The 12,500-nt window shown below is 36.9% G+C and overlaps 1 pseudogene; it reads right to left on the minus strand.

Annotated features, from left to right (window-relative positions):
* Positions 1-12,500, minus strand: part of LOC124018033 — a 142,546-nt pseudogene that overhangs the window by 123,164 nt on the left and 6,882 nt on the right.

Consider the following 12,500-nt stretch of genomic DNA (forward strand, 5'->3'; position numbering starts at 1 on the left):
CTGATAGTGATGATAGTGATTAGAACAACTGATAGTGATGATAGTGATTAAAACAACTGATAGTGATTAAATCAACTGATAGTGATTAAATCAACTGATAGTGACGATAGTGATTAAAACAACTGATAGTGATTAAAACAACTGATAGTGATTAAAACAACTGATAGTGACGATAGTGATTAAAACAACTGATAGTGATTAAAACAACTGATAGTGACGATAGTGATTAAAACAACCGATAGTGATTAAATCAACTGATAGTGATTAAATCAACTGATAGTGACGATAGTGATTAAAACAACTGATAGTGATTAAAACAACTGATAGTGATGATAGTGATTAAAACAACTGATAGTGATTAAAACAACTGATAGTGATTAAAACAACTGATAGTGATTAAAACAACTGACAGTGACGATAGTGATTAAAACAACTGATAGTGATTAAATCAACTGATAGTGATTAAATCAACTGATAGTGACGATAGTGATTAAATCAACTGATAGTGATTAAATCAACTGATAGTGATTAAATCAACTGATAGTGACGATAGTGATTAAATCAACTGATAGTGATTAAATCAACTGATAGTGACGATAGTGATTAAAACAACTGATAGTGATTAAAACAACTGATAGTGACGATAGTGATTAAAACAACTGATAGTGATGATAGTGATTAAAACAACTGATAGTGATTAAAACAACTGATAGTGATGATAGTGATTAAAACAACTGATAGTGATGATAGTGATTAAAACAACTGATAGTGATTAAAACAACTGATAGTGATGATAGTGATTAAAACAACTGATAGTGATGATAGTGATTAAAACAACTGATAGTGATTAAAACAACTGATAGTGACGATAGTGATTAAAACAACTGATCGTGATGATAGTGATTAAAACAACTGATAGTGATTAAATCAACTGATAGTGATTAAACAACTGATAGTGATGATAGTGATTAAAACAACTGATAGTGATTAAAACAACTGATAGTGATTAAAACAAGGGATAGTGATTAAAACAACTGATAGTGATTAAAACAACTGATAGAGATTAAAACAACTGATAGTGATGATAGTGATTAAAACAACCTATAGTGATTAAAACAACTGATAGTGACGATAGTGATTAAAACAACTGATAGTGACGATAGTGATTAAAACAACTGATAGTGATTAAAACAACTGATAGTGATTAAAACAACTGATAGTGATTAAAACAACTGATAGTGATGATAGTGATTAAAACAATCGATAGAGATTAAAACAACTGATAGTGTTTAAAACAACTGATAGTGATTAAAACAACTGATAGTGATTAAATCAACTGATAGTGATTAAATCAACTGATAGTGATTAAAACAACTGATAGTGTTTAAAACAACTGATAGTGATTAAAACAACTGATAGTGTTTAAAACAACTGATAGTGATTAAAACAACCGATAGTGATTAAATCAACTGATAGTGTTTAAAACAACCGATAGTGATTAAAACAACCGATAGTGATTAAATCAACTGATAGTGATTAAAACAACTGATAGTGATGATAGTGATTAAAACAACTGATAGTGATGATAGTGATTAAATCAACTGATAGTGATTAAAACAACTGATAGTGATTAAAACAACTGATAGTGATGATAGTGATTAAAACAACTGATAGTGATGATAGTGATTAAATCAACTGATAGTGATTAAAACAACTGATAGTGATGATAGTGATTAAAACAACTGATAGTGATGATAGTGATTAAAACAACTGATAGTGATTAAAACAACTGATAGTGATTAAAACAACTGATAGTGATTAAATCAACTGATAGTGATTAAAACAACTGATAGTGATTAAAACAACTGATAGTGATGATAGTGATTAAAACAACTGATAGTGATTAAAACAACTGATAGTGATGATAGTGATTAAAACAACTGATAGTGATGATAGTGATTAAAACAACTGATAGTGATTAAATCAACTGATAGTGATTAAACAACTGATAGTGATGATAGTGATTAAAACAAATGATAGTGATTAAAACAACTGATAGTGACGATAGTGATTAAAACAACTGATAGTGATGATAGTGATTAAAACAACCGATAGAGATTAAAACAACTGATAGTGATGATAGTGATTAAAACAACTGATAGTGATTAAAACAACTGATAGTGATGATAGTGATTAAAACAACTGATAGTGATTAAAACAACTGATAGTGATGATAGTGATTAAAACAACTGATAGTGATGATAGTGATTAAAACAACTGATAGTGATTAATAGTGATTAAAACAACCGATAGAGATTAAAACAACTGATAGTGATGATAGTGATTAAAACAACTGATAGTGATTAATAGTGATTAAAACAACAGATAGTGATTAATAGTGATTAAAACAACTGATAGTGATTAAAACAACTGATAGTGATTAAAACAACCGATAGTGATTAATAGTGATTAAAACAACTGATAGTGATTAAAACAACCGATAGTGATTAAAACAACTGATAGAGATTAAAACAACTGATAGTGATTAAAACAACTGATAGTGATTAAAACAACTGATAGAGATTAAAACAACTGATAGTGATTAAAACAACTGATAGTGATTAAAACAACTGATAGAGATTAAAACAAACGATAGTGATTAAAACAACTGATAGTGATTAAAACAACTGATAGAGATTAAAACAACTGATAGTGATTAATAGTGATTAAAACAACTGATAGTGATTAATAGTGATTAAAACAACCGATAGAGATTAAAACAACTGATAGTGATTAATAGTGATTAAAACAACTGATAGTGATTAAAACAACTGATAGTGATTAAAACAACTGATAGAGATTAAAACAACTGATAGTGATTAAAACAACTGATAGTGATTAAAACAACTGATAGAGATTAAAACAAACGATAGTGATTAAAACAACTGATAGGTATTAAAACAACTGATAGTGATTAAAACAACTGATAGTGATTAAAACAACTGATAGAGATTAAAACAAACGATAGTGATTAAAACAACTGATAGGTATTAAAACAACTGATAGTGATTAAAACAACTGATAGTGATTAAAACAACTGATAGAGAGTAAAACAACTGATAGAGATTAAAACAACTGATAGAGATTAAAACAAACGATAGTTATTAAAACAACTGATAGTGATTAAAACAACTGATAGTGACGATAGTGATTAAAACAACTGATAGAGATTAAACCAACTGATAGTGATTAAAACAACTGATAGTGATTAAAACAACTGATAGTGATTAACACAACTGATAGTGATTAAAACAACTGATAGTGATGATAGTGATTAAAACAACTGATAGTGATGATAGTGATTATAACAACTGATAGTGATGATAGAGATTAAAACAACTGATAGTGATTAAATCAACTGATAGTGATTAAAACAACTGATAGTGATGATAGTGATTAAAACAACTGATAGATAAGAGCGTCTGCTAAATGACTTAAATGTAAATGTAAATGTAGTGATTAAAACAACTGATAGAGATTAAAACAACTGATCGTGATTAAAACAACCGATAGTGATTAAAACAACTGATAGAGATTAAACCAACTGATAGTGATTAAAACAACTGATAGTGATTAATACAACTGATAGTGATTAAAACAACTGATAGTGATGATAGTGATTGTAACAACTGATAGTGATGATAGAGATTAAAACAACTGATAGTGATTAAATCAACTGATAGTGATTAAAACAACTGATAGTGATTAAATCAACTGATAGTGATTAAAACAACTGATAGAGATTAAAACAACTGATAGAGATTAAAACAACTGCAGATAAACTCAGAATGAAACAAATGTCTTCAATATTTCTTGTCTTTGTCATGATATTCACGACTCCAATAATGACGATGATGCTGATACTAACCAGAATGTATAAATGAGCTAAAGTCTCATCAGTCCTACACCGTACATCTTTACTCTTTATCATCTTTACCATCATATAACCAGGAACTGACCTCATCAGTCCTACACCGTACATCTTTACTCTTTATCATCTTTACCATCATATAACCTGGAACTGAGCTTATCACACAGCTATCGTCTTTAACTGAGCTTATCACACAGCTATCACCTTTAACATCATATAACCAGGAACTGAGCTTATCACACAGCTATCGTCTTTAACTGAGCTTATCACACAGCTATCACCTTTAACTGAGCTTATCACACAGCTATCACCTTTAACTGAGCTTATCACACAGCTATCGTCTTTAACTGAGCTTATCACACAGCTATCACCTTTAACTGAGCTTATCACACAGCTATCACCTTTAACTGAGCTTATCACACAGCTATCGTCTTTAACTGAGCTTATCACACAGCTATCGTCTTTAACTGAGCTTATCACACAGCTATCACCTTTAACTGAGCTTATCACACAGCTATCACCTTTAACTGAGCTTATCACACAGCTATCGTCTTTAACTGAGCTTATCACACAGCTATCGCCTTTAACTGAGCTTATCACACAGCTATAATCTTTAACATCATATAACCAGGAACTGACCTCATCACACAGCTATCACCTTTAACTGAGCTTATCACACAGCTATAATCTTTAACATCATATAACCAGGAACTGACCTCATCACACAGCTATCGTCTTTAACTGAGCTTATCACACAGCTATAATCTTTAACATCATATAACCAGGAACTGAGCTTATCACACAGCTATCGTCTTTAACTGAGCTTATCACACAGCTATCGTCTTTAACTGAGCTTATCACACAGCTATAATCTTTAACATCATATAACCAGAACTGACCTCATCACACAGCTATCGTCTTTAACTGAGCTTATCACACAGCTATCGTCATTAACTGAGCTTATCACACAGCTATCATCTTCAACTGAGCTTATCACACAGCTATCGTCTTTAACTGAGCTTATCACACAGCTATCGTCTTTAACTGAGCTTATCACACAGCTATAATCTTTAACATCATATAACCAGGAACTGACCTCATCACACAGCTATCATCTTCAACTGAGCTTATCACACAGCTATCATCTTTAACTGAGCTTATCACACAGCTATAATCTTTAACTGAGCTTATCACACAGCTATAATCTTTAACATCATATAACCAGGAACTGACCTCATCACACAGCTATCATCTTTAACTGAGCTTATCACACAGCTATCGTCTTTAACTGAGTTCATCACACAGCTATCGTCTTTAACTGAACTCATCACACAGCTATAGTCTTTAACTGAGCTTATTACACAGCTATAATCTTTAACATCATATAACCAGGAACTGACCTCATCAAACAGACAAAACAGGAAGTCTCTGAACCAACCCTGTCTCGTCTACAGTAGTGCAGGGTTCCCAAATGGAATCATGTCTAAGTGCCATTTTGGGACACAGTCTAGATCTTCCCAGTATCTTCCCCAATGTGTCTCCATGCGTGAGAAACTGAGAGAACAAACTGCCCCTGGGTCCAGATCCGTAATGGACGCCCTAGAATGTGTTTCAATGGGAGAGCCGCGAAGCCGCAATGGCCGCCGCCAGCAGTCATACTCACTTTCTGCATGATGTGGTTGACCCAGGAGACGTGCAGTTGCTGATGTCAGGGCCTTGGGGATCCCAGTAGCCCTGCTGAGCAACACACACGTATGTAGCTACGCCTGGAAGACACACAAACACCAAGACAACGCGCTTAACAAACACAGTAAGACAGCGTTGACATTCAGAGAGTGGGCAGGAGGCAGGACGTCACGGAGGAGCCAGGGTTCAGGCACGTGCATGTGTGTGTGTGTGTGTTGTGTTTGTGTTTGTGTTTGTGTGTGTGTGTGTGTGTGTGTGTGTGTGTGTGTGTGTGTGTGTGTGTGTGTGTGTGTGTGTGTGTGTGTGTGTGTGTGTGTGTGTGTGTGTGTGTGTGTGTGTGTGTGTGTGTGTGTGTGTGATAATTAACCAGACAAAGGACAGTGTTTCACATTCATGAGTCTGAGCAGCAGGATCATACTCTACTTACCACTGGAGAGGACAGAGACGGACATTAAGGAGAGGTTAAATAACTGGTGATCTGAATCTAACACACGTCCCTACACATTTGTGTTTGTGTGTGTGTGTGTGTGTGTGTGTGTGTGTGTGTGTGTGTGTGTGTGTGTGTGTGTGTGTGTGTGTGTGTGTGTGTGTGTGTGTGTGTGTGTGTGTGTGTGTGTGTGTGTGTGTGTGTGTGTGAGATGTATTGTGTGTGCATGTATGTGTCATGTGTTAATGTTGTTTGTTAACTCATAATGAGATGTATTGTATCACGCTCTAACAGGGAACAACTCACACTAACAGAGAACAACTGGGAACAACTGAGAAAAACTATGCCTGTCACACTCTAACAGAGAACAACTCACACTCTAACAGAAATCACACTCTAACAGAGAACAACTCACACTCTAACAGAGAACAACTTCTAACAGAGAACAACTTAACAGTGTTCTAACAGAGAACAACTCACACTCTAACAGAGAACAACTACACTCTATATGATGAGAACAACTTCATGTTTCAGAACAACTCACACTCTAACTCACACTCTAACAGAACAAGAACTCACACTCTAACAGGGAACAACTCACACTCTAACAGAGAACAACTCACACTCTAACAGAGAACAACTCACACTCAACAGAACAACTCTAACAGAGAACAACTCACACTCTAACAGAGAACAACTCACACTCTAACAGAGAACAACTCACACTCTAACAGAGAACAACTCACACTCTAACAGAGAACAACTCACACTCTAACAGAGAACAACTCACACTCTAACAGAAACAACTCACACTCTAACAGAAACAACTCACACTCTAACAGAACAACTCTAACAGAGAACAACTCACACTCTAACAGAACAACTCACACTCTAACAGAACAACTCACACTCTAACAGAGAACAACTCACACTCTAACAGAGAACAACTCACACTCTAACAGAGAACAACTCACACTCTAACAGAGAACAACTCACACTCTAACAGAACAACTCACACTCTAACAGAGAACTCACACTCTAACAGAGAACAACTCACACTCTAACAGAGAACAACTCACACTCTAACAGAGAACAACTCACACTCTAACAGAAACAACTCACACTCTAACAGAGAACAACTCACACTCTAACAGAGAACAACTCACACTCTAACAGAGAACAACTCACACTCTAACAGAGAACAACTCACACTCTAACAGAGAACAACTCACACTCTAACAGAGAACAACTCACACTCTAACAGAGAACAACTCACACTCTAACAGAGAACAACTCACACTCTAACAGAGAACAACTCACACTCTAACAGAGAACAACTCACACTCTAACAGAGAACAACTCACACTCTAACAGAGAACTCACACTCTAACAGAGAACAACTCACACTCTAACAGAGAACAACTCAGAACACTCTCTAACAGAGAACAACTCACACTCTAACAGAGAACAACTCACAACAGAGAACAACTCACACTCTAACAGAGAACAACACTCTAACAGAAACAACTCTCTAACAGAAACAACTCACACTCTAACAGAGAACAACTCACACTCTAACAGAGAACTCACACTCTAACAGAGAACAACTCTAACAGAACAACTCACACTCTAACAGAGAACAACTCACACTCTAACAGAGAACAACTCACACTCTAACAGAGAACAACTCACACTCTAACAGAGAACAACTCACACTCTAACAGAGAACAACTCACACTCTAACAGAGAACAACTCACACTAACAGAGAACAACTCACACTCTAACAGAGAACAACTCACACTCTAACAGAGAACAACTCACACTCTAACAGAGAACAACTCACACTCTAACAGAGAACAACTCACACTCTAACAGAGAACAACTCACACTAACAGAGAACAACTCACACTCTAACAGAGAACAACTCACACTCTAACAGAGAACAACTCACACTCTAACAGAGAACAACTCACACTCTAACAGGAACAACTCACACTCTAACAGAGAACAACTCAACAGAGAACAACTCACACTAACAGAGAACAACTCACACTCTAACAGAGAACAACTCACACTCTAACAGAGAACAACTCACACTCTAACAGAGAACAACTCACACTCTAACAGAGAACAACAACTCACACTCACACTCTAACAGAGAACAACTCACACTCTAACAGAGAACAACTCACACTCTAACAGAGAACAACTCACACTCTAACAGAGAACAACTCACACTCTAACAGAGAACAACTCACACTCTAACAGAGAACAACTCACACTCTAACAGAGAACAACTCACACTAACAGAGAACAACTCACACTCTAACAGAGAACAACTCACACTCTAACAGAGAACAACTCACACTCTAACAGAGAACAACTCACACTCTAACAGAGAACAACTCACACTCTAACAGAGAACAACTCACACTCTAACAGAGAACAACTCACACTCTAACAGAGAACAACTCACACTCTAACAGAGAACAACTCACACTCTAACAGAGAACAACTCACACTCTAACAGAGAACAACTCACACTCTAACAGAGAACAACACTCTAACAGAGAACAACTCACACTAACAGAACAACAACTCACACAACTCTAACAGAGAACAACTCACACTCTAACAGAGAACAACTCTCACACTCTAACAGAGAACAACTCTCTAACAGAGAACAACTCACACTCTAACAGAACAACTCACACTCTAACAGAGAACAACTCACACTCTAACAGAGAACAACTCACACTCTAACAGAGAACAACTCACACTCTAACAGAACAACTCACACTCTAACAGAGAACAACTCACACTCTAACAGAGAACAACTCACACTCTAACAGAGAACAACTCACACTCTAACAGAACAACTCACACTCTAACAGAGAACAACTCACTCTAACAGAGAACAACTCACACTCTAACAGAGAACAACTCACACTCTAACAGAGAACAACTCACACTCAGAGAACAACTCACACTCTAACAGAGAACAACTCACACTCAACAGAGAACAACTCACACTCTAACAGAGAACAACTCACACTCTAACAGAGAACAACTCACACTCTAACAGAGAACAACTCACACTCTAACAGAGAACAACTCACACTCTAACAGAGAACAACTCACACTCTAACAGAGAACAACTCACACTCTAACAGAGAACAACTCACACTCTAACAGAGAAACAACTCACACTCTAACAGAGAACAACTCACACTCTAACAGAGAACAACTCACACTCTAACAGAGAACAACTCACACTCTAACAGAGAACAACTCACACTCTAACAGAGAACAACTCACACTCTAACAGAGAACAACTCTAACAGAACAACTCAACAACTCACACTCTAACAGAGAACAACTCACACTCTAACAGAATCACACTTAACAGAGAACCAGGCTCTAACAGAGAACAACCCACGCTCTAAAGAAAGAACAAGCACAGACAGAAACAACTACTTGTTTCATTGTTTAACAGGGAACAACTAACTCTAACAGAAACTCTGTCTAACAGAGAACAACTACACTCTAACAGTGTTTGAGAACAGCTCAAAACAGAGAACAACTTATTGTCTGCTGGGAACAACTCACACTCTGGAACATCACACTCTAACAGGGAACAACTCACACTGCACTGAGAACAACTCACACTCTAACAGAACAACTGAGAAATTATATTTACTGCTGGAAATTACACTCTAACAGAGATTTATAAAGAGAACTATTTCCAGTGAGTGTCTAACAGAATTGTCATATTTTCAACAGGACAACCCCAACCCTAACCCTGAACAACTCCCAACTACCTTTTCTAACAGGGAACAACTTAAAGAAACACCCACTCTAACCAACTAACCCTGATCCCAACTACCTTTTTAAACAGGACTTAAACACCCACAACAGAGAACAACTAACCCTGAGAACAACTCCACTCTAACAGAGAACTACACTTAACAGAACAACTTCTAACAGAGAACAACTTTAAACACTCACACTCTAACAGAGAACAACTAACCCTGGGAACAACTACACTCTAACAGAGAACAACTACCTTTTAAAGGGACAACTTAAAGAGAACAACCCCAACAGAACAACTAACCCTAACAGAGAACAACTCATCCAGAACAACTACCTCTAACAGAGAACAACTTTTAAAACAGGGATCACACTTAAACACCCACTCTAACAACTCACACTAACCAACTGAGAACAACTCCCAACTACCTTTTAACAGAACAACTCACACTCTAACAGACTTAAACACCCAGAGAACAACCCACGCTAACCCTGGTACTATAACACTACCTTTTTAAAGGGATTTAAACACCCCAACCCTAACCCTGGTACTATAACTACCTTTTTAAAGGGAAAACACCCCAACCCTAACCCTGGGAAAGGGAAAACAAGCACAGACAGAAAACAACCCCAACCCTAACCCTGGTACTATAACTATAACCTGCACTAACCCTGGTTATAACTACTGCTTTAAAGGGATTTAAACACCCCAACCCTGGTACTAACCCTGGTACTATAACTACCTTTTTAAAGGGACTTAAACACCCCAACCCTAACCCTGGTACTATAACTACCTTTTTAAAGGGACTTAAACACCCCAACCCTAACCCTGGTACTATAACTACCTTTTTAAAGGGATTTAAACACCCCAACCCTAACCCCCAACCCTAACCCTGATCCCAACTACCTTTTAAAGGGACTTAAACACCCCAACCCTAACCCAACTACCTTTTTAAAGGGACTTAAACACCCCAACCCTAACCCTGGTACTATAACTACCTTTTTAAAGGGATTTAAACACCCCAACCCTAACCCTGGTACTATAACTACCCTTTTTTAAAGGGATTTAAACACCCCAACCCTAACCCTGATAACTAAAGGGACTAAACACCCCAACCCTAACCCTGATCCCAACTACCTTTTAAAGGGATTTAAACACCCCAACCCTAACCCTGGTACTATAACTACCTTTTTAAAGGGATTTAAACACCCCAACCCTAACCCTGATCCCAACTACCTTTTGGACTTAAACACCCCAACCCTAACCCTGGGGACTTAAACACCCCAACCCTAAACCCTGATCCCAACAACCTTTTTAAAGGGACTCACCAACCCTAACCCTGGTACTTAACTACCTTTTAAAGGGATTTAAACACCCCAACCCTAACCCTGATCCCAACAACCTTTTTAAAGGGATTTAAACACCCCAACCCTAACCCTGGTACTATAACCCAACACCCCACCCCTGATCCCAACAACCTTTTAAAGGGACTTAAACACCCCAACCCTAACCCTGATCCCAAACCTTTGACCTATTTTAAATTTATTATTTATTATTTATTTATTTATTTATTATTTTATTGTTTTATTATTTTTAAAGGACTTAAAAAAATATGTAATTACTATCATATACTACATGCATTATATCTGACTGTAGTAACTACTGTATATATGTAGATGTAATTACTATCATATACTACATGCATTATATCTGACTGTAGTAACTACTGTATATCTGTAGATGTAATTACTGTAATATACTACATGCATTATATCTGACTGTAGTAACTACTGTATATATGTAGATGTAATTACTGTAATATACTACAACTACTGTATTATATCTGACTGTAGTAACTACTGTATATGTAGATGTAATTACTGTAATATACTACATGTATTATATCTGACTGTAGTAACTACTGTAGTTACCTAGTGTCCCTACAGGACATATCTGCTGTAGTTACCTAGTGTCCCTACAGGACAGGGCTGTAGTTACCTGTAGATGTAATTACCATATACTACAGGATTATATCTGACTGTAGTAACTACCTATATATGTGTAATTACTGTAATATACTACATGTATTATATCTGAGGAACTAGGTAGATGTAATTACTGTTACCATGTATTATATCTGTGTCCCTACAGGACAGGGCTGTATTATATCTGACTTACTACTGTATATATGTAGATGTAAGGACTGTAATATACCATGCATTATATCAGGACTAGGGCTGTAGTTATATCTGAGTGTCCCTACAGGACAGGGCTGTAGTTACCTAGTGTCCCTACAGGACAGGGCTGTAGTTACCAGTGTCCCTACAGGACAGGGCTGTAGTTACCTAGTGTCCCTACAGGACAGGGCTGTAGTTACCTAGTGTCCCTACAGGACAGGGCTGTAGTTACCTAGTGTCCCTACAGGACAGGGCTGTAGTTACCTAGTGTCCCTACAGGACAGGGCTGTAGTTACCTAGTGTCCCTAGTTACCTAGTGTCCCTACAGGACAGGGCTGTAGTTACCTAGTGTCCCTACAGGACAGGGCTGTAGTTACCTAGTGTCCCTACAGGACAGGGCTGTAGTTACCTAGTGTCCCTACAGGACAGGGCTGTAGTTACCTAGTGTCCCTACAGGACAGGGCTGT

Source organism: Oncorhynchus gorbuscha, unplaced genomic scaffold (assembly GCF_021184085.1).
Source record: "Oncorhynchus gorbuscha isolate QuinsamMale2020 ecotype Even-year unplaced genomic scaffold, OgorEven_v1.0 Un_scaffold_383, whole genome shotgun sequence".
In the NCBI taxonomy this organism is placed as follows: Eukaryota; Metazoa; Chordata; class Actinopteri; order Salmoniformes; family Salmonidae; genus Oncorhynchus; species Oncorhynchus gorbuscha.